The 23,680-nt window shown below is 48.2% G+C and overlaps 1 protein-coding gene across 1 annotated transcript in view; it reads right to left on the bottom strand.

Annotated features, from left to right (window-relative positions):
- The window catches only part of LOC146863539 (uncharacterized), a 243,864-nt gene that overhangs the window by 5,754 nt on the left and 214,430 nt on the right, over positions 1-23,680 (bottom strand). The gene's annotated exons all lie outside the window — the stretch shown is intronic.

Below are 23,680 nucleotides of genomic sequence, written 5' to 3'. Positions count from 1 at the left end.
AAAGGCAGGTGGCCATCAGTAGAAGAAGGAATGCTAGTGCAAAGAGGTCTGAAGCTGGGAGTCCTGGGTTTAGTAAATAGACATTTCTAAAACCCAGCTACTTTTAGTGAAAACGCAGCTCATCAAACTCCATCTGGCCGCTGATATGAAGGCCAGGATACAGCTCTAATTCAAGGAATTCTACGATACTTGTATGTAATAAAAACAATATTACTTGCCAGCATAGTGTGAAAGCTAAGAGAGCGTCTATTGCCATTGATAGAACAAGGGATATCTAACTCATCACTTCACTCTACCGTAAAGCTCCTCTCCTTGACATGCAACGGCATTCGCAGATAATAGGATATTCATAATTCTCTGGCACAGGAGGGTGGGAATCAAACTGCAAGTTGCCACACGTAAATCTGGTTCGGTTTTCATTAAACTTCTGAAAATATTTCTTTGGCACAAATTACAAGCTACATATTAGGGGTTTAATTGCACAGTTTTGATTCCATATTAATTCTACATCTGCAGCTGGAAACTCTATTGCAAGAGAGAAACAAGAGACCAAATATTGGAATGGCGGATGGTTTTCAAGTTAAGTGTAGCCTTGTTCGTCTCTAGGGTTAAAGCAATCAGCTGTGAAGTCCGTAGCCACCAAGTGACATCAGATAGCTTCGTGAGTCCTGCAAATACCGTGCTCCCACTCTGTTACAGTGATTGTTAAACAGTGACTGGAGATTGGAATTTAAACTACTAACGGGCCACAGATTATACATGACAAGTTAACCCACGCAGCATGTTAAGAAAGCACGACTGTTGATTTCATGCGTAGCATTAAAACTGCATAGCTGTATCAGCATAAACTCACCAGGCTATCTCTGGTAGGAGCCAGGATAACACGATGCACTGTTAAAGAAGCGGACAAACGCTAACAGCATTGGCATGACACCTTTCACTGGACAGTTCTATCGCTTTTGCTTCAATCTCTTTACATTCTTTTTACCTTTTGCCTCTTGTTGCTCTTTTGCTACTGCTTTGACATTCTTTTAAACTTTTGGCACCGATTTAACTCTCTCCCTCCTTCATTACTCCTACGTTTCACTCTTCTCTGTAGCCTTCTCTTTTTGCCTCATTTGTACCCCTTTTGCCTCAACTGCCTGTCCTCGCTTTTCTTGTGCCACACGCTTATCTGCTGCACCTCTATTTCCTTGCACTCTCTTGTGCCCCACCCAGCCCTGCTCTCCCCCTTCCTGGACCTACTTCATGCTTGACGGCAAGCTCAACTGTGCCCATTCCCACCCCTAATGCCAGTAACCCTAGTAAGCCACTTTCCCACTGCAGCGAAAGATGCTACTCGGCCAAGAACCTCCACACCTGGAACACCGGGTGCACATCAAGACACTGCACCAGGGCTCCCAGACCAGCAGTGAAGGTGTGTTTTCCTGCACTGCCTCTTGGTTTTCCTGCGTCTTGCCCAGCCTGCAATCCCCCAAGAATTCTCCTACCCTGCACATTATCCCAACACGCACTACACCCACACATGCCTTCTACTCAACACCCGGTCTCTTGACAAACTCACCATCGAAGTCTAAGACCTCTTGCATAAGTTTTCACCGGACCTATTCTTCCTCACCAAGCCCTGGCTCATCGGACATCCATTCCAGACATCACAGTGGCTATCTTTCCCCCGCAATGCATGAGATGACAGAACCGACAGACCTGGAGTACTCCTTATCATCTACAAGAATACATCAACAGCTCCATCACATCTGCACACTCCAGGGACCACCTCGAGCACGTAGCTTTCAAGCTCAGTGCGTCAAGCAACCCCACCCTTGCTGGAGCCCTACTCTACCAACCTTCCCCCAACCTAGATACAAATTCTGAACCACCATCACAGACTTTACCACCCCACTTGTGTTCGCCTCCAGCCTCCTCGATGACCTCAACTTCACACTGATCCCTAGACCAAAAATCTCCTGGAAAATCTCAACATAATCGTAGTCACCCAATAAGTGTACGCCCCTATCCAAGTAGCTGGACACCTGCTCAACCCCATCTTGAACAACTTCTCCAGCATTACAGTGGACAAGCCCACCGCATTACCTAGACCGACCACTCCTGTCTGAGTTGGTCTGAATCTCCTCAATTAAAACATAACGCCTGACACAACAGGAACACGATGGATGACTCAACTTCAAACTTGAGGCCTGCAGCACTGAAACAACCTCACACGCTCTGTCCTGAATTTCAACATTTGGATCACTTTGTATGCGGACACCCAGCACCCGCTTAAAACCCCCTCCAGAGCGTGGACTACACCACAGGCAAAATGGAACAAGGACCACGCATAGCTCTCCATGCACCACTGCAAAGACTAGAACCTCAAAGATGACACTCCCCTGACAGCACCATGAGGAACACCTTCAAATTAGCCCTCTGGATGTATCACTAGCGTTCTGCTCTCACCAAACGGATTCAAAACAGCGCCAAAAACACCAACAAAATATTTGCCATTTATTTAGGAATTCACGTTCTCAACCGCCAGCTCCACGACCGTCACGATCTCACAGATACTCTGCACCAAGTCCTCCACTAGTTCTGCAATAAAACCAACAACAACTTTGCACCCCAACTAGACCTTCATCGCACCAAGATTAGACCCCCATACCCTCATCATCGTCCAATCTAATGAGATGAACACACCGGATACCACCCTGGTCTGCTGGCTCACCATGTCCCCATGGAAACTACAACCACCATGTGATCCATCCACTCTGGCACCCAATCAGACCCTTGCCCCCACTTCATCTTTACCAAAGAACTTGACCCATTTAAAAGGCCCTCACTCCAATCCTCAATGACTCACTCACTACAGCCACCTTTCCAGATGCTTGGAAACATACCACAATACCTCTCCTGAAAACACCTTCAACAGCACACCCGAAGTCTCTGGCAAACTACAGATCAATCTCCCTCCTCCCCTATCAAGCAAACGTTTATAAAAAAAACATTTCAATATGTAACTGGTGGACCACCTCAACACAAAGCACCTCTTGGACCCCTTCCCAGTTTGGTTTAGACTTCAACTCAGCACAGAGATTGCCATCATCGCCACCACCAACAACATCCATCCAATCATACAAAAAGGGAACACAGCAGCACTCCGCCGCCTTCGACAGTCTACCAACCCCATCCTCATTCAAAACCTCCATTAGACTGGAATTCACGGACCCACACTGGATCAACTCCCTTCCCATAGGACGCACCCAATCAGTTAGCTTTGCCCTGTACTCTTCCTCTGCCATCAACCTGATCTGCTATATGACCCAGGGCTCTTACTCAGCCCTGCGCTTTTTAAAGTCTACATGGCCCGCTAGTCCTCATCACCCAAACCGACAGACTCAGCAGCATCTCTTACGCATACGACACCCACCTCATGCTCTCCCTCTCGGAAGGCAACTCCAACATCCAGACAAACTGCATAAATGAAGTCTCAAAATGGAGGAGAACCAACTTCTTTAAGCTCAACTCAGACAAATAAGAAGTGGTACTCTCTCTGGTACGCAGCCAAGTCGCTTTCAGAACTAGGACCAATACCCAGCCCTTCAAACTCAGCTAGAAACCTTGTGATCCACAGTCAAATTTCGATGTCCAACCAGTTAAGCACGGTCAACTCATCCTGCTCCCACATGCTCAAACAACTCAGAAAAGTATTCAGATGGGTCTGGCTCAACACCCGAAGAACCGTCACTCAAGCACATCATCATCGGTAAACTGGACAAAGGAAAAGCCGACATCACCGCGCAGGTCAACAAGAGACTCCAGATCATTCAGAACACAGCAGCTAGACTCACTCTCAAACTCTCACTCCCACTCCACACTCACATACCCAAACACCTAGACTCATCTCAAACCCCCACTCCACACTCACATACCCAAACACCTAGACTCACTCTCAAACCCCCACTCCCACTCCACACTCACATACCCAAACACATCAGAGATCTCCATTGTCTCCCCATACACAAACAAGGACTCTTGAAACTCTTCACACATACCTAAACAAGCATTGAAAATGCAACAGGCCTCGCCTTTTATGAAGTTAAAGCCATTTGCTTTGCTAATGGTATTATATAGCAAAGCAAATGGCTTTAACTTAATAAAAGGCGAGGCCTATTGCATTTTCAATGCTTGTTTTCTTGCAGTGCGGAAAGTTTCCAACCCACGTGACTTCCAGTTTCATGGTTCTCGGCGCCGCTTTACCAGAAACCACAGCGGTCCCCAAGCATAGCAAAAGATGTCATCGAAACAAATCGAGATATCGACGGCAGACAGGGAGAGCCTGGGAGGCAGAGAGAACTGCCGGGAAGAGTCAGAGTGGTAGGAGGAGGGAGAGGGGCAGTCAGACCAGAGACAGAGCTAGGAGAGTGAGAGGGCAGAGAAGGGCAGAGACAGAGGGGCAGTCAGAGCGGCGAGAGTAAGCGCGCAGAGAGCCTGGAAGGCAGAGAGAGCAGCAGGTGGACTTTCTGGAAAACAACCAGTTGCTGGATACAACCCAAACAGGCTTTCGACCGAGACACGGGACGGAGACTGCCTTATTAGCTGTCACCGAGGAAGCCAGAAGAATCCTGGATCGAGGGGGATCAGTGGTAGTGGTCCTCATCGATCTGAGCACAGCTTTCGACACGGTCAGTCACGACATGTTATGTCGGCTTTCTGATGTTGGAATCTCGGGTAGGGCAATACTTTGGCTCAAATCTTTTCCGAGCAACAGGTCCTTCCAGATCTTCGAGGGAAATACGGTCTCCTCCAGTAAACCTCTGAGCTGTGGGGCTCCGCAGGGCTCCTCTTTAAGCCCTGCGTTATTCAACATCTATATGAGACCACTGGCTGAGGTTGTTCGTCCGTTTGGCATTAAAGGTCATCTCTTAAGCGGACGACACCCAGATAGTGGTCTCCTTGGCACAGGAGGATGGTCAATCTGCACAAAACGGGTTTAAGGAATTGTTTGGAGGAAGTAAAAAGCTGGATGACGACACCCTCCCTTAAGCTTAACGGGGATAAAACTGAGCTGATGCTCATGGGCCCCGCTGCTCCTACGCTTTTTGACTCCTTCTGGCCTCCATGCCTAGGCACCCCCCCTGTACCCAAGGACAATATAAAAAGCTTGGGGGTATGGCTGGATAGATCCCTAACCTTTGACACCCTAGCCATCAGGCTCTCTGCAACCTGTTTTTGCCTCCTTAGGATGTTGAAAAAAGTGCTCCCACTCCTGCCTATGGAGGCCAAGCAGGTGGCTGTTCAAGGCCTGATCCAGACTTGACTGGATTTTAACAACGCCCTTTATCTCGGTGCCCCCCACTACACACTGCGCAAGCTGCAGATCGTCCAAAAGTGCGCGGCTCGCGCATTGCTCCAGCTGCCTCGGAGAGTCTCAGCCAAACCGGGGCTGAGTAGCCTGCACTGGCTTCCGGTTCGGCAAAGAATTGCCTTTAAGGCATTGTGCATAACCCACCAAGCCTTCTGGCATACAGGACCGGCAATTAGCCGTGAAATTATCTTACAGTACCTTCCTAGGAGACACCTTCCCTCCAGCCAGTCCTTTCTAGTCACAGTTCCCAGAATCAGGATAGCCAGGGCTGGGGGTAGGATGTTCTCCTACAATGCCGCCAAGACGCGGAACCTCCTCCCCCTTCAACTCAGATCGAACCCCAATCTGCTTTCCTTCTGCAAGCAATTAAAGACATTTCTTTTCAACGTCCATGATTAAATTCCCAGTTGACCGCCTCGGACTAATGACCATACTCTCTAGGCAGCGCTTGGATGCCTCAGGGCAGCAATTCGCGCTTTAAAAATCTACGTTTCATTTCATTTCATTTCAGGGCAGAGTCAGAGAGTGGCAGGAGGAGGGAGAGTGGCAGGAGGAGGGAGAGGGGCAGTCAGCCCAGAGTCAGAGCTGGGAGAGTGAGAGGGCAGAGACAGAGCGGCGAGTGTAAGAGCGCAGGGCAGAGAAAGAGGGGCAGTTGAGACCCACAGGCAGAGCGGGGAGAGTAAGAGGACAGAGTCAGAGAGAGGTAGAAGGAGGCAGGGGGTAATTAGACGACCACTGGCAGAGCGGGGACAGAGAAGGACAGAGTCAGGGAGGGTAAGAAAAAGCCAGAGGGACAGGCAGTACAAAGACAGAGCAGGAGATTAAGGGGTCTAAAGAGGGCAGAGCTAGACAGGTGTAGAAGGAGGCACTGGGGAGTCAGAGAGCAGAGAAGGGTAGAGTTAGCAGGGTTGAAAAGACCCAGACGGCTCACGGAGAGTCCAGGGAGAGACCGCGGTGTGCGGAGACCGGCTGGGGTGATTAGGGGCAGGAGCGGAGGCAGAGGGTAGTCTGTCCTGGTGGAGAGACCGCTGCCTGCTGAAAGAGACGCGGTCGGAACGCTGCGGACAGACACACCGCTGCAGTCAGGCAGCCCGGCACGTGAAAAGGAGAGGCCACGAGGCATGCGACAAGACTCGAACAGCAACAACCAGAGCTACAGCAGCAGCTCCCCTCCACCCAGCAACAGACAGGTACCGCTTCCCTCCACCCAAAAACAAACCGGTACCGCGCGCCTCCTCCCTGAAACAGACAGCAACAAACTCTACTTCACTCCATTCAGCAACAAACAAACAAGAGCAAACACTGCTTCACTCTTTTAGAGCCGTCCCAATTGGACTGGCTCGCGAGCCGTCCCAGTTGGACTGGCTCGCATGACTGGTTTCTTATTTTTATGGGGCCATGTGTTTGGCCCCATAAAGATAAAAAAAACTTTTACGCCAGCAGTAAGTCGGGGCAGCCAGTCCAACTGGGACAGCTCTAAAAGAGAAAAGTGTACGTCACTAGATGCTCTTTTCCAATGGCTGGCCACCGTTTAGCATAAACGGTGACACCAGCGAATGGAAACGAGGGGCGGGGCTTAAAGCCCACTAGAGAAATCTACCCGAAAACATTAAATTTCGCCAGTGAGACTGCGCATGTCTGAGCAGTCTTACGCCAGGCGAGACCTAAAAAGCATTAAACAAACAAGGCCTTGGACAACTGCATCAGTGTCCACACACTCACCGGACACCTCTGCTAGGCCCACTTCTTGCTCGCCCAAATCCCCCCCATCCATAGCGCAAGAACTGGTAGCCATATATTTTCTTAAGTAGCCCCTAAAACCTGGAACAACCCCCAACACATCAAAGCCACCAGTTTGAACTCAGAATATTGCAAGCAACTGGAAACCTGACTCTTCTAATAGGCCCCAGTTGGGGCTCAAGCCCCCTTCTTATGGCACCAGAATAGTCACCTGGGTGACAAGCGTGCCTTACAAATACACAACACAATAGTTCTAAGAAAAATGCATCTAACATAGCTTGTGTTAAAGACTACTTTAGATAACATTGGAAACTACTTATATCATAAGAACGTTGCTATTGTGGCCATGAAATACACTTCACTTTCGATACGGTTTAATCTGATTAACGACTCCATTGAGACTATGTTAGTCTAAAAGAGATCGGAATGTACTGTATGTTAGAATTGCAGGAAATAATCTGCAAACACACCAAGTTCTATAAGAACCAGCAGCAGAGTTTTAACTTTATTCAGATATCGAACACATCCATTGCTGATTGACATTTCACAGTCCATATCTCAAATAAATTAATTACAGCACGTCTGCTCATTATAACCCGTCTTCTGTGTTTAAAAGAAATAGTGAAGTTGCATCATATAGTAGTGGTGGCCAAGTCCTAAGTTTTCTGACTTCTTATGTCAGCTTTATTCGGATTCAGCTGTAAATGTTTTTAACAAAATGCTTTACATTTAACCAAACATGATAAAACAAAGAAACACAGAGGCCCTGCGATCACAGATTCATTGACGGTCACGTCCTTAGGTGGTGCCAGAGGTAACTGCAGGTAGACAGGAATGTTTTGCCACAAACCTTCACTACATCAGTTGTGATGTCCACCGATTAGTTTAAACTAATATGCAAGTTAGCCGGCTCATGGAACCTAGCTGCTTCTCCTATCATCCGCTTACTGTGAAAGTGCCTGTGACCCAATACAGCGCTCCGCTTCCTTTTGGCTACGTTTGTGCTATACGAATACTAAACAGAAGGTAAGGGGATGCATCACATATATAACGATAAGGGGAATTAGTGGCACAAAACTTGGCCCACAGACTTGCTTCATAAATGGTGTACCACTGAGGACCCCTCTCTGTTTCTGGAACTGCGCCTGCTCAATTATCAGCACTACTATGGTCATGGGATACACCAAGGAGCTCTAGTCATTGAGAGGCTGCTGGAGTTAGACCTGGTACCATTGGAATGAGTCTCCTTTCCATTTTTTACTGATTGCTTCCTCTTTTTTTGATATGTTTTGCTGGTTTAGATGTTCTGGGCACTGTGCCGCTGCTATCCAGTGCAAGTGCTCCCTATGATAAATTGATATATTGATTAGTGACTCCATGATTGGGTATTTGATTTACTTGTCAGACCCTAGTACAGTGCACCATGTGTGCCCAGGGCTTGGAGATCAAATGCTGCGGGTGGGCTTGCAGCACTGGTTGTGCCACCAGCAGAAGCAGCCTGTAAAAGTGTGTTTCAGGCCTGACATTGCAGAGCCTATGTGCAGTCTGGTACTGTCATGCTGACTGGCTGAGTGCACCCACTTGTAGGACATGCTCTGGTGTGTGTGGCATGTCATAATAGTGAATTGCAGCAATTTTCGTTTTTCACTATTGTAAGCCTATTTGTTCCCCATAGGCCAGAATGGGCAGTTTGATTATTACATCTTATAATCCCAACTGACTCGGAGAACTAGGTAGAAATTAGAGTTTAGTATGCCTGAACTCAGAATGATAAAATACATCTTTTAGTGAAGTTGGTTTTAACATTCTGTGTTTGAAAATACCACTTTTAGAAAGTAGGTATTTTCTTGCTCAACTGTCCAAGCCTGCCTCTGCTAGGTTGTGTATTGTGTGTCTGATTCTGTGAGTGACAGGGGCTGGGGGACTCCAGGGGAGAGGATGAGTCAGCACAGGGCTGAATAGAGAGATCTGCATGTAGATGGGTGGGAGGAGTTGCATCTGGGACCTGATTAGGGTTGTGCCTTCTCTCCACAATGCTGGCTCCACCTCCTGTGGTGGGTCTGATGTCCCTGGCCTACCCTGTGAAAGGAAAGAAGGACTCTTGTCAACAAAGTGCTCCAGGACTGACCAGAACTGGTTTGGACTAGGCAAAGGCCTCTCTGCCTTCAGAGAACAAAGAGAAAAGTAGTATAAATATGGGGACCCAGGCCCCAAGACTTTAGATCACTTCTGGGAACAAGACAAACCTTTTGCAAAGGAGAGGAACCAAGTAAGCTGAAGGAGTTTAGACTGCCCCTCTGCCAGTGTGCTGTTTGCTGGGTTGGCCTGCAGTGGTGTCATCATTGCCAAGGAAAGGAGAGGAACTTTTACAAACTTTCATCATCTTGCAGAATATTTCTCCAAGGGCTTAAACTTGTGCTTGCCTCCTGCTGAAGTCTCAGGGACAAAAGAATTCACCACCAGCTCCCCTCTGAATCTCCTTGCTGGGAATTCTAGCTGCAGAAGCCTGGGTGTCGCTGGGAGCCGGAAGCGCGACGCTACGAGAAGAAGCGTGTTGCTGCCGCAGCTGTAGTCGTCGCATCACCGGAGAAGCTTGCCGCCGCTGCATCTCCCCAGAAGCGTGTCTTAGTCGCAGCTGTCTGCTGTCACATCCCCGGAGAAGCGTGACGCCACAGTGAAGGTCGCCGTCGCATCACCGGAGAAGCGTATCACATGGCCTGTCGCAGCTCCAAAGTGAAGAGTCGCCGCAAGGCTGCCAGGGCGTGGACGCATCGTCTTCACATCGTCGCATCAAGGGCGCCATCTTATTGCATCCTACCGGATTGTCGCATCGCGGCACCATTTTCCCGCATAGCAACCGGGCCGCAGTACGAGACTCTACGCATCATCTCCTCTCCTGTAAGGATCAAGACACATCCCATACTCTGTGCAAGCATTGAGGCGCGACGTATCGTCTCCCCCGGAGCAAGGAACCGACGCATCTCCAACGCTGCGAGCCTTTTGATTATTTTGCGCATCCAGGTACTTTTGTGAGAACTGTGTCGCATTGACCATCAACTAAGTAATTCTACCATCTTTTAAGTTAATTTTGAGTACAGTATTGTAGATTTTTGTCATTTGTGGTCTTGTGTTAAGTCTATATAAAGAATACTTATTTTTATAAAACCTGTGTGGTGTCCATCTGTAGTGTTTTCACGGTATTACTGTATGTGTTCACAAATGCTTAACACACTGCCTCTGAGATAAGCCTGTCTACTCGTGCCAAGCTACCAAGGGGGTGAGCAGGGGTTATCCAGTAATGTAATCCCCTTTCCCTGACTTAGAAGCAAGGGTCCCTATTTGGTCAAAGGTACCTACCTCTGCCAACTAGAGACCCCCAGTTCTAACATTGGAGGTCAGCGGTGAGGATTTGGACCTACATTTGTGACTCCTATACAGTAATTGGTGTACACTACTAGTGAGTACAGACCAAATGCGACCACATACTTTTTTGGTAGATTTTCTTTCTCCCTTGGGCTGTTATTTTTTTCCAGAGGACTGCCAATTCTTACTGCAATGAGTAGGCCAGCATCTGTTGCATCTATGGATCTCGATTTTGAGGAAGGGAGGTTGGAAACCTACACTTTGAAACAGCTCAAACATCTCTGCAAGAAATTGAAAGTTGCTACACCAGGCATTTTTAAAAAGGATGACTACCAAAAGGCGCTGAGGGCCTGGGTAGAAGCAAGAAATGCCCCCGAGTCGGTGGTAGAGCCAGCTGGGGCTGCAGATGGGCAACTGGATAGACCAGTGTTTCCAGCCAGGGAAGGGGTGCCGTCACCAACTGGCAGTAGTGCCTCTTCCAAAGACCTGTCCCCCAGAGAGTTGGAAGACAGGGTGAGAAATCGGGCACACAAGCTGGAGATGGCTAAGCTTAAGATGGAGGGTCAGAGGGAAATAGAGAATAACAAGCTGTCCTTGAAGACAGAGAGAATGAGAATGGAGCATGAGAGGATGTTGAGGGAGTTAGAGATCAAGGCAAAGGGCTTAGAGATCGCTCCCTCTGGTGGCAGCGCACCATCTGTGCCTTCAGAAAGCAGAGTGTATATTCCCAAGGATGTCAAAGATTTCCACAAGCATGAGGATATTGGGCAGTGGTTTGCAGCCTATGAGATAGCAATGTTGGCCCACCGGATCCCTGACGAGAATTGGGGAGCTGGGTTGTGGGGCCGCTTTGTGAGTGAGGGGAGGGATACTTTGTTAGACCTGCCCAGTGAGAATAGGATGTCTTATGCCCACATCAAGGAAGCCCTGATGACAAGGTATGGTTTGACCACAGAACTCTATAGACAGAGGTTTAGGAGTTGCAAGACGCTGGAGGGAACCACTTGGGTGGAATATGTGTCTTTCTGTTGCAGAGCTATGGATGGTTGGGTGAAGGGTAGCAAGGTGGATACTTCTGAAGAGCTCTAGGATTTGTACGCATGGGAACACTTGTCTGCTAATTGTTTTCCAGAGCTATGCCAGCACCTTATTGATAGCAAGTTAACTAACCCTAGGAAGCTTGCTGATGAGGCGGACCGCTGGGTCAGTACCAGGGTCCACAAGGGTCATGTGGGAGATTTCGCCAAAGGTGGGCAGGGTCCCCAGCAGAAGAGTGGGAGGGACAAGAGTAAACAGAGGAAGTTCCAGAAAGGGCCCCAAAGTAATCCCCAAGGGAAGGGTTCCCAGCCTACCCCTGAAAAAGAAGCAAGAGGCCTGACAGGTAAACCTGTGCACAGGTGCTACATGCTTTCAGTGTAAGCAAGTGGTACAACACCGTTGGTACGATCCCCAGTGGCCCCAAAAGGGTCAGTATGTGCCACCCCGTGCACCACCCAGTCAGATGGCCCGTGTAGCCCTGGGAGGATAGGAGATGGGTGCCCAAGGTGTGGAGGGGGGGAGGGGGGGGGGGGGGGGGGGAAGGTGTACCGCAGAAATGTCCCTTGTCTCATTAGGAGACTTTGAGATGGTCCCTCAGACTCAGAAGCCTGATAACACTAAAAAATACAGGCAGTGGGTGACCATCAATGGCCATAGAGTGGAGGCGCTTTGAGACACAGGAGCCAGTTGACATCTGTCAAGTGTCACCTGGTGTCTCAAGAGCAGGTTGTCCCCAATGCCTTTTACCCAGTTGTTGCTGACAACACAGAGAGCCACTGCAAGGTGGCTAAGGTTCCCTTTGAGTGGGGGTCTCTGGTACTCTTCAGGTAGCTGTGAGGCCAGCCATGCCTGTGGATTGTCTGTTGGGCAATGATTTGGAAAGCTCCCATTGGGCTAAGGTGGAGAAGAAGGCTCACTTGGAGATGTTGGGTCTGCCTGAGTGGGCGTGTGTAACCACTTGGTCTATGGCAGCCAGTAAGGGTGTTGAAGAGGTCCTGGAGCCTGAAAGTATGGCCCAGGGACCTGCCTTAAAGAGAAGAGGTAGGGGGCGCGGGAAACCAGCCCCCATTGTTCCCACGGTCCAGTAGGAGGCAGACCTTGAGGGGGATGCCCTGGAACCTACAGGGGAACAGGTTGCTGAACTGGGAGACCTGCCTGGGCTGACCCATTGGCAGCAACAAGGAGGGCCCTCCAGGGAGGAATTTTGTGCAGAACAGAAGAAGTGCCCTTCTCTTGTGGGTTTGCGGCAACAGACCAGGCAGCGGGTGATCAGTCTGGATCACACTGGGTCTACTGGGAGAACGACCTCCTATATACAGAGCCTAAGGTTGCAGAGCCTGGGTCAGCCCGTGTGCTGGTGGTACCCCAGCGCTTCAGAGCCTTCCTACAGGGGTTGGCTCATGATGTACCTTTAGCTGGACATCTGGGGCAGGACAAGACCTTTGAAAGGCTTGTCACCCACTTTTATTGGCCGCAGATGCGGAAGAGTTCAGACACTCATTGTAGGACCTGTCAAATTTGCCAGGCAAGTGGGAAAAGTGGAAGGAAGCAAAAGACTCCTCTCCAACCTTTCCCTGTAGTCAGTATCCCCTTTGAACGGGTGGGCATTGACATTGTGGGGTCACTGGACCCCAAGACAGCCATGGGTAACAGGTTTATCCTGGTCTTGGTGGACCATGCTACCTGGTACCCGGAAGCCACCCCGCTCAGGACAGTGATGGCCCCCGTGGTGGGACGTGCACTGATGGGGATTTTCTCCCGTGTGGGGTTCCCCAGAGAGGTGGTGTCAGACCTTGGTACCAACTTCATATCCAGTTATATGACGTCCCTGTGGCAGGAGTGCGGTGTGACCTATAAGTTCACCACTCCTTACCACCCCCAAGGCAATGAGCTGGTTGAGAGATTCAACCGGACCTTTAAAGGCATGATTATGGGTCTTCAGGAACCAATGAGGCGTACGTGGGACGTCCTCTTGACATGCCTTCTTTTTGCTTACCGTGAGGTGCCACAAAAGTCCCTAGGGTTCAGCCCCTTTGAACTGTTGTATGGACACCCGGTAAGAGGACCTTTGAATCTGGTCAAGGAAGGCTGGGACCAATCTCCCAGGAAACCTCCCCAGGATGTATACAGTTACATGCTGGCCTTCAGGAACCAGACTCGGCGATTCAGAGAGCTCTCTCAGGCAAATCTGGAAGCCAGCCAGGAAGGGATGAAGCGGTGGTACGACCAGAATACCACTCTGATTGAGCTTCAACCTGGACAGAAAGTTTGGGTCATGGCCCCTGTAGAGCCTTGTGCGCTCCAGGACAGGTGGACCGGTCCATTTGAGGTGGTGGAGCGCAAGAGTGATGTCACCTACGTGGTGAACTTGCGGTCTCCAAGGAACCCCTTGCGGGTCCTACATGTTAACCGTCTGAAGCCCCACTTAGAAAGGTCCGAAGTGGGCTACTCCCAGTGACAGATGATGGAATGGAGGAGGAGACAGAGCCTCTTCCTGACCTCCTGTCTGCAACAGAGCAAGATGGGTCAGTGGATGGTGTCAGCCTCTCTGCCACACTGACCCCTGATCAGCAGCAAGATTGTCGCCAACTGTTGGGACAATTCTCTGATTTGTTTTCCTTGGTTCCTGGTGTCACTGAGTGGTGCGTCCATGATGTGGGCACTGGGGACAGTCCTCCTGTGAAGCACAAGGCTTACAGAGGGACTGACAGGGTCAGGGCTTACATCAAGTTTGAAGTCTCCAAGATGTTTGCCTTAGGGGTGATTGAGTCCTCCAACAGTCCTTGGGCCAGCCCAGTGGTCTTGGTCCCAAAGGCTGCCTCGCCTGGTGCCACACCTGAACTCAGGTTCTGTGTGGACTACCGAGGACTCAATTCAGTCACCAAGACTGACGCGCACTCCATTCCCAGAGCTGATGAGCTCATGGATCGGTTGGGGGCTGCACGGTACCTCAGCACGTTTGATTTAACGTCTGGGTACTGGCAGATCGCCTTGACTGATGGGGCCAAAGAGAGGTCAGCATTCTCCACACCAAATGGGCACTACCAATTCTGGGTGATGCCCTTTGGGATGAAGAATGCCACCTTTCAGAGGTTGGTCAACCAGGTGTTGGCTGGACTGGAGGATTTCAGTGCCGCCTACCTGGATGACATCGCAGTGTTCAGTGCCAGTTGGGAAGAACATCTGCGCCACCTCTGGGAGGTTTTGATGGCACTTCGCAAGGCAGGCCTCACGATTAAGGCGAGTAAGTGCCAGATCGGGCAGGGTTTCGTGGTGTACTTGGGGCACCAAGTAGGGAGCGGCCAGGTGGCACCCTTGCAAACCAAGATTGATACCATCCTGGCATGGGAACCCCCAAAGACTCAGACACAGGTGAGAGCCTTTTTAGGTCTCGGCTCGAAGGCTGCGCTTGTGCAGTCTCGATCCGAGATTTAATGACTTGGAGAAGAGGGGCTTGAACCCGCCCCTCTTCTCCCCTGTTCTCCATTGGCTGGCCTCTTGAATGCTGGCCAGCCATTGGAGAAGAGGTCCGTCACTCCGAACAGGCCCCGTCCTTTTCGGATTCGGGGGCGTATTTTTTTCAAGAAGTCTAATTATTTCCTCCAGCCAATGGCAAGAGGAGAACACGCCCCCGAATCCGAAACCGCCGCTGCGTTTCTCCGAGGCATTTCTGCTTCGCCTCGGAGAAATAATGTCTAGACAATGGGGTGACCCTGTGTCCCTCAGAACCTGGGTATGATTATTACAAGAAAACAATGGTTCTGTCGGGTATGAGCAAAACAATTACTTTGTTATACAAGTGAATCAAGGAAGAGGTAAGGAATCAATCAAGAGTTGACCACACAATGTAAGAGTACAAATCACGGTAAAGCCAAATTTGAAGGGTGTAATGTCATTCTTTATATATAAATTGCATCATTTATATAAAAACACCCATATCACTTGTAAAGCGAGGTTACCAAAGTAATAAACTGTAAAGTGAATCAGTGAGTCAGTGACAAGGTGACATAAGTGACAGAATTGTGCATAGTATATACAGTGATCGAATACAGAAAAAACTTTTTATGTACACAATATACAAGAAAAGGGCCAGTATCAAGGAAAATCACAATGACACCGTTTCACGAATAAATCAAAACATGTATAGAAAACAGGTCTTGAACTGGTCCTAGCAATTATCGTCGACGTTTCAACCCAGTGTAAGCGACATTAAATCGTCATGTAGGGTCTTCATCAGGACATTAAAATAAACGATGGCAACCTAGCCTATGGTCTAGGATGGCCTGGCAATCAAACGTTCAAGTGTAGAAGGACAGAGCGCCGCATCAAATGGGGTCTCTCAAACGGCGTTTTCCTGTAAGGAAGGCAGAGTCCGGTGAATGAAATACGTCGGATCCAATCCGAAATCAATTTTCTATGAGTATTTAAATTGGAAGTCAAAGCCCAGCGATCACGACTCACGCTGCAGCACCTCCTATCTTAGTCGGAGGAAAGGCAGTGGTGTAAAGGCAATCTGGTTTGTAGTGTACACTCTGTGTGTGTGAGTGCCGATTATGATTAGCGTTTTCGGAGCGTGATTAGCATAATCACCACACGACGGTGAGAGGCAGTAAGAGACGCTGTACGGACGCCGTGTGCGTCACAGCTTGGCTTCTGTGTGTGATGAAAGGTGCTGAAGGCTGTTTGTTCACATGAGGTCCCCTGGGTCTGTCCTACCTCTTGTTCCTGCTGACCGATTAATTCGAAATGACAACGGGGACAGGCGGATTACAAGTGCCACGGGTCCTGGGCGGTACCACGGGTTGCCCTGTCATCCTCAGCCTACGTTGCTGCCTGGCCCTTCCACTTCTATGCCCTTAAAAAAGCTAGGGTGCGCTGAGCAGAGACCTCGCATCTCACAACATAAGCTCAGCATGCGACTACTTTCGCCTGGCTGAGACGCTGCTCTCAGATGGGGCGGGCTAAGAAAAAGCTCTCCGTCCTGCCTAGCCCGCTCAGACCTCCGTTTCTCTCAGCTTGGTCCAGTTAGTTACTTTCTGGCTTAGTGGGTTCCTGTGGCGAATGCCCACATCCACACATTCTCTGAAGGAGCATAGTGGCCCCAACATCCCCATGGTGTGGGAGGGTAAGGCATGCTCCTGCCCATCCTCGGCCCAGTCCACTGGAAGGTTGGAGAACCAGGCATGCGGCAACCCTGTAAAATATTCATGCTTGGCGTCCGTAATGACAGCTTCATTAGTGAGGATACGAGCCGGGGTCTGACAACCTGTGGTGTGCAGCCAATTATTCTATGTAAAGTTGTTGCCTCAATGCACTGCGCGTTCAACTTAACTTGCATTTATACTGGAACATTATTTTGCTGTGATTGCATATTTAATCAGATCCTATTCTTATGTGACTCCGCTTTTGCTGTAATCCCAACCGCCTCAGTACAGAACATGTTATGTTAAATCTTGGTGTGAACATAAAACTTGTAATTGAACTGAGGTTTGAGGGCAAAAAGAGTCCTGATTTGCTGCATAATTCCAACTTAAGTAACCAACGGATGTGTCTGTTTCATGCACTTTGGTTGGGCAAAAGCCGAGGCTTTCAGTGGACCTCCAGATGGGATTCTAGCTGTCACAAATCACTAATTCCTGCAAATGCAAACATGGTCTCAGCAGCAGCTGCTCGAGTGGGTGCGGTGAAGAATTAAATCGAGGTTGCTGTGCTTGACATGTGGTATGAAATGGAGTGCATCTTCCCGCCAACAGATGTCCTCTGTAGACAGAGTTGCTTATAGGAGGCGCACGTCGAAGGTACAGTTCTGGTATTGTTTTGCTCTTTTTGTTAGACAGCATTTTATGCCCCCAGAGACCAGCTCTATATGTTATCCACCGTTGACTCCCCTGCAGGCCGTTGTTGAACTAGGCAAAGCCATGTTTGTCACAAAGGTGCACTAATGTAGTAACCTCATTGTGTGCAAGTTTTGGCCGTTTCTGTGCCTGTGAAATCATGTAAGAGCGGTGTGCGTGTTAGGGATTTGCATAGGGGACTAGTGAGACAAACCTGAACCAGGTCAGTTATATGGTGCGCAGCCTTAGAATGGTTGCCTAAAACGGGGAAGTACATTTTATTTTTATACCAGTTTTTTCTAGGTCAGACTCTTAACCAAGGTTTGTAAAGTAGATAATGTGTGTTTTTAGAGAACAAAAATGTGCCTGCACTCTTTTTTTTTTTTATTGGACTCCAAGCACCCAACAACTTTCCCAGTAGTAACAATATTCATGACAAAAACAAAAGAGGACTGCCAGACAGTGCCGTACCTGTTGGCTTTACCAATTCTTGTTTTCTTTTTCCTTGCTCTTGCTAAGGGAATGGTGTCAACCCCGCATCACTTCTGTAAGCCACCAGTATGCAAAGGATCTCACCAAATTGAACGCTTGTTAGTTGCTGGGTTTGTTGTACTTTTTTTTTTTTTTTTTTTAGATGGTCCTGTGCCAGGCTGGCATATTAACAGGCTTAACATATCCTTCTTTCATAATGTAAATTTTAGGGCCACCTTAGAGGCTAAGAGGTTTTAGCTACAGGTGCCTGTTCTTGTGGGAGTTTCCTGTTTCAGTTTTTCTGTGCTAACAACTTGGTTGGTTAATGCTTTTAAAACCATTGCAATATTATTGTTAAGAATTTTTTCTTTTAACAAGCACCGTGCTTCGGTGCAGTCCCATTTATTGGGAGCATGTTTCAGCGGGCATCGTATACAGCGGCCACTTATTAGGGTAAGTAAGGGACCAGTATGCCAAAATATTCTCATTTTTTAAGCCTTTGCCTCCGATATCCAATCTCACACACTTATTTTGTTTTACTAAGTGTTAAGGCACTACATAAAGGATGTAGGGATTAGTTGACTGCAAGTTGTCCTTTTATACTTAAAAAGCAGTGGTACCAGCATGCTGCACAGAAAATGGACACATTCTTTAAGGTGCAGCCCTTTTGCTGTTTCTTACACACACTCACCCCACAATATTTTCATGCACAAAACTATTCACTCTTTCTTTCACATCCAGTGTGTAGTATTTTTATAGCTCTTCAATTCTTGGCAGCACAGCACCCAGGATGTTCTCCATTGCTAAACACTTATAGGATCAAAAAGGCGAAACCTATTGGCTATGCCAGTGCTTGTTTTCATTACAAGAGATTTTGCAAGCACAGCACAAGCGCTGAGCAGGCAAAATCTAAAAATGCATATAAGCTGTTTCTTGAAGTACAAAGTTGTGTGCCAAATGTGCTATATGTACAGAAAACACTCCCAGCATCCTATTGAAATCTATATAAAAGGTTAGTAAAACAAATAGGCCACAAAGGCACAAATAGTATGCTCTCGGGTTGCAGACAATGCTGCAGTTTGAGAATGGTTTGCATTTAATCTGCTTTCACAGTGGAAGAGTTTCACACAGATCACACGTTTGCATTTGCGCAGCATTGACGCACCCACCTATAATGCCTCAGTTATCATCATTTATCAAATACAAAACAAGAGCCAGTACTGACATTGCTTCAGACAACGATTATCTTATGTTCGTGGCCATTGAACTTATTTAGCGTGGTCACCATATATTTCATCATTCTTTTTTCACCAGATCATTATTTTTTTTTTATATCAACTCAACGCCAAACAGCCCTCAGTGACTCAGGGGACGAAATGTTTTAAGAGGACGTACGTATAGAAACATTCGAGTCATTATCACGTTGGTAAGTGATGCAGAAGAGATTTAAGGAAGCAGGTGTGTATGCATCTCCTCGTCTGCAACACTAAACGTCATATTACATCAGGGCTCTTGTTCCCAAGTGTGATAGTCTCCTCTTTTCGGGTTTCAGTAAAGTATCTCCTCTCTTACTACCTAAACCCGTCCACGTCTTTTTCATTATTTTTTCCTTCACTCTCCCTTCATTTCCCTCATTCTGTCTGGGGCCAATCCATAGCAAACAAGACTAAAACAGACAAAGAGACCATGGACAACCCCGGTGAATGAAGGGAAGTGGAGCAGCCGTTTCTTTAAATGTTTTAAAAACAAAAACAAACAAAAGTAATGTCATGAGCAATGCCAATAGCTCTAACTTTACCAAGGCCGAGACCATTGCATTGTAAATGCTTGTTTAGGACTACAGGAGGTTTGTCAAAGGGTATAGCAACATTGTTGCACCCTTGACTGAGCTGACTTCCAGGAAGCAGCCAAAGATTGTGAACTGGGCAGACACCTGTCAGAAGGCTTTTGACGCCCTGAAGACTGCCATGTGCACAGCACCCGTGCTTCAGGCGCCCAACTTCTCAAAGGAATTCATTGTTCAAATAGACACTTCAGAGCATGGGGTGGGAGCTGTTCTTTCACAGATTAATGAGGAAGGCCTAGACCAACCTGTAGCCTTCATCAGTAGGAGGTTACTTCCACGGGAACAGAGGTGGAGTGCAATTGAGCGTAAGGCATTTGCTGTGGTCTGGGCACTGAAGAAGTTGAGACCATACTTGTTTGGGACTCACTTCCTGGTTCAGACCAACCACAGGCCCCTCAGATGGTTGATGCAGAAGAGGGGTGAGAACCCAAAGTTGTTGAGGTGGTCCATTTCCCTACAGGGGATGGACTTTAAGGTGGAACACCGCCCTGGTACAGAACACGCCAATGCTGAGGTCTGTCCAGATTTTTCCGCCTTAGTGATGAGAACTCCCAAGGGGATGGGTAGTTCTCCCCATATTTCAGCTGGAGTGGACACGTGTTAGACCTGGTACCATTGGCTCGTCCGCTGCGCTTCCTGTATAGGCACATCTTACATAGGGATAAGAGTTGGGGTGGAGAGGGGTGTGGCTACGGGTGGAGGCGTGCCGTTCTATTCCGGCCAATAGCGCGTTAGTATCAAACAAACCCCCGCCCTCGTCAGCGTTTTCTTCGCTGTGCGAGGAGCTGGATACAACAGTGGCTCTTAAAATCAGCAATATCTACAATAAAGTTTTAAAAAGAAGGAAGGTCCCTTCTCCCGGCTGTGCCTCAGGAGATCTGTATCAAAAACGCGGCGCTCGTGATCAGCGCGCGCTAAATAGGAAAAGGGGCGTGGCTACGGGTGGAGGCGTGCCGTTCTATTCCGGCCAATAGCGCGTTAGTATCAAACAAACCCCCGCCCTCGTCAGCGTTTTCTTCGCTGTGCGAGGAGCTGGATACAACAGTGGCTCTTAAAATCAGCAATATCTACAATAAAGTTTTAAAAAGAAGGAAGGTCCCTTCTCCCGGCTGTGCCTCAGGAGATCTGTATCAAAGACGGTGAGGGATGGCAGGAGATGCGCACCAGGGAGAGAGCAGCACAGAAGGCGGGGTTGGCAGGGAGAGAGCAGCGCATGACGGAGAGCGCAGCACAGAGGGTGGGGGTTTGGCAGGGGGGAGAAGCACACGAGGGAGAGAGCAGCACAGAGGGAACGGGTTGGCAGGGGAGAAGCGCACAAGGGAGAGAGCAGCACAGAATGTGAGGGGTGGCAGCGGGAGAAGCACACGAGGGAGAGAGCAGCACAGAGGGTAGGGGTTGGCAGGGGAGAAGCGCACGAGGGAGAGAGCAGCACAGAATGTAGGGTGTTGTCAGGGGGAGAAGCACAGAAGGCAGAGTTAAAAAAGACCAGCACTGTCATGCAGTGCCTAACAAAAAAGAAATATGTAGTTCCCTAAAAGTGAGCAGTGCAAGAATACATGTCAATCAAGAGGATAGTGGGGGACAAACAAAAGAGGAAGGAAAGTCATTGGATGAGAAGCAAGAACATGAGAGCGACAATAACCAACCAGTGGCTTACTGTTGAAACCACAGAAATTCTATAAAAAGAAAACCTACAGCCGAGCGATCTCGGGTATTTCCCCAATAATTTGGAATGCCCTGCCCCTGAAATCAGACAGAACCCCTCAACTGCTTCATTTAAAACAGCAGTTAAAGTGTTATTTCTGCTCTAGACCCCACAAACTCTATGTTCTGTGCCGATGTGGCACAGTATCTACACTCATTTTTAACACTCGCTAGTTTATCACCGGCTTGTTGTAACGTTGCCGCTCCGCCCACGCGGTATTAATTCCCCGCCTGTGCGAGAGAATTAATCAGTGGGCGGAGTTCGGACGGCTCCCGGCCGTCATGAGCACACGCCCACCGTGACTCATAACAGCACTCAAGGAGTTAACACCCGCTTGTTAGATAACCATGTTTATCACTCGCTTGTTATGATACCAGTTTTATCACCGGCTTGTTATGATACCCATGTTTATCACCGGCTTGTTATGATTCCCATGTTAATCACGGTCTTGTTATGATACCCCTGTTTATCACTCGCTTGTTATGATACCCATATTACTTATGTCTGCTCCTCAAGCATTTCAAAAGCATTGCCTCTTGCCGTATTTGGTACACGAACCAGTGCTGTTGTTAACGTTATGTGTATTTGTAAACTGCATTATCACCCGCAAGGGTTTCCTATCGCTGTGTGTCTGATACACAATAGTGCCATAAGTAATAGCAGTTTTTGTGACTTTCTGCAAATAAATCAGGATTGAGAAGTGTGCATCGCTCTGGGGCAGCTGATGCATCAATCCTGGAGTCTCATCTCAAGTAGAGTGGCCTCATAAAACAGCAGGGCCAAGTGCAATAAATACCCAATGAGAGCGAGTGAACTGTAGGCGTTTTGCTGCCTGCTGTTTGTTGTACATCACTGTCAAAGTCTTTCGTGAGGTGTAAATTCCTACAACGGTATTAATATATTAATAAACAATGGTGTGCAGTTCCTCAGGTTTTAAAAAGAAGAAAGGGGATAGTAGTGTTCCAGATTAGCGGCGTATGCTCCAATAGGTGCAAGTGTCTTCACAGCCCCAAAGGTGTCATGCTTCATCACTGAGCTAGCTCTTCGTCACGCCGGCGCTGAAATGCCCGACGAGCAACCACTAGGGGACTCTTTGCTGGAGATCTTTTTAAAGCCATTTGGATGAAGATGGGGTGTGTGGGCTACCCTAGTAAAAATGTGGTGCTTATGTAGAATGCACTGGTCCTAATGAGCAAAGTAAGTGATTGATTAAAATAAGGTCAACATGTTTCTTGCCTATGCATGTCGAAGCGGATCAAATGGCAATTCTTCAGAACCTAACAAAACTAATAGTGACCTACACAACCTGATGACTAGATTCAGTAATAGGTGCCATGTGTTAAAGTAATCAGTCATAGATCAGGTCACAAAGTAAAAACTTTACCTTGGCCTGGGTAGTAACCCTCAGTGGAGCTAGATCATATCCCAGGAGGTGATAGCAGAACGAAGCGCCTATTAGTGCCTCAGAGGCGATGCAGCGTCTGCCCTGAGACCTACCCCGGCTCTGCTGCCTAGGTGGGATCTTTGACATGGTACATCACTAGTCCTATTTTAACCCACTTTTTGAACACCACTCTCCACACACTATAATGGCCCACACCCCCCCCCACTTCATCACATGGCTTAAAAAAGACCTCTGGCAAAGAGCCTCCTAGTGGGTGCCCGTCAGGCATTACAGCGCCCGCCCAATGAGGAGCTAGCCCAGTGATGAAGCATGGCACCTTTTGGGTGTATGATGGCACTTGCTCCTATCGAAGCATATTCCCCTAGTCTGGAACATTACTATCCCCTTTCTTCTTTTCAAAACCTGAGGAACTGCACACCTTTGTTTATTAACAGACTATTCAAGCAGGGAGCAAGTGTGCTGGACCTAACTAAGCTCCTGGTTCCTTTTCTTGTAGATTCTACAGCTACATTATTCATTCTGGAAAATACTTCCAGTGCCACTTACATAAATATTAATAGTGATATGTATAATGATGTCTTTTTTCCTTTTTATTAGAAAAGTATCAAAAAATACATAACTTTCACGTCATAAACAAAATACAGACAAAAAAACAACAGCAAAAGACACTGTCAAAATGCCATGCTTGTGATATTACTATTAGAAAACACCCAAAGTTATTAACAGACAACCGCAATTAAAAAACATATTCAGAGTATCTACGGGTAAGTAACAAGGAATAAGCATGATCAAACATTCTGGGGGGCAGGAGGGAGAGGGGAGTTTTAGCCTCCACCATTGAGGTTCCTTACAAATTAGAGCAAATTCTAGACCACAGAGGGTAACGAATTCCTGCCCTTCCTTGCATGTGCCTCGGTAG

Source organism: Triturus cristatus, chromosome 2_2 (assembly GCF_964204655.1).
Source record: "Triturus cristatus chromosome 2_2, aTriCri1.1, whole genome shotgun sequence".
NCBI lineage: Eukaryota > Metazoa > Chordata > Amphibia > Caudata > Salamandridae > Triturus > Triturus cristatus.
The sequence above is the reverse complement of the archived record's forward strand: the minus strand, read 5'-3'. Positions and strand labels throughout refer to the sequence as shown.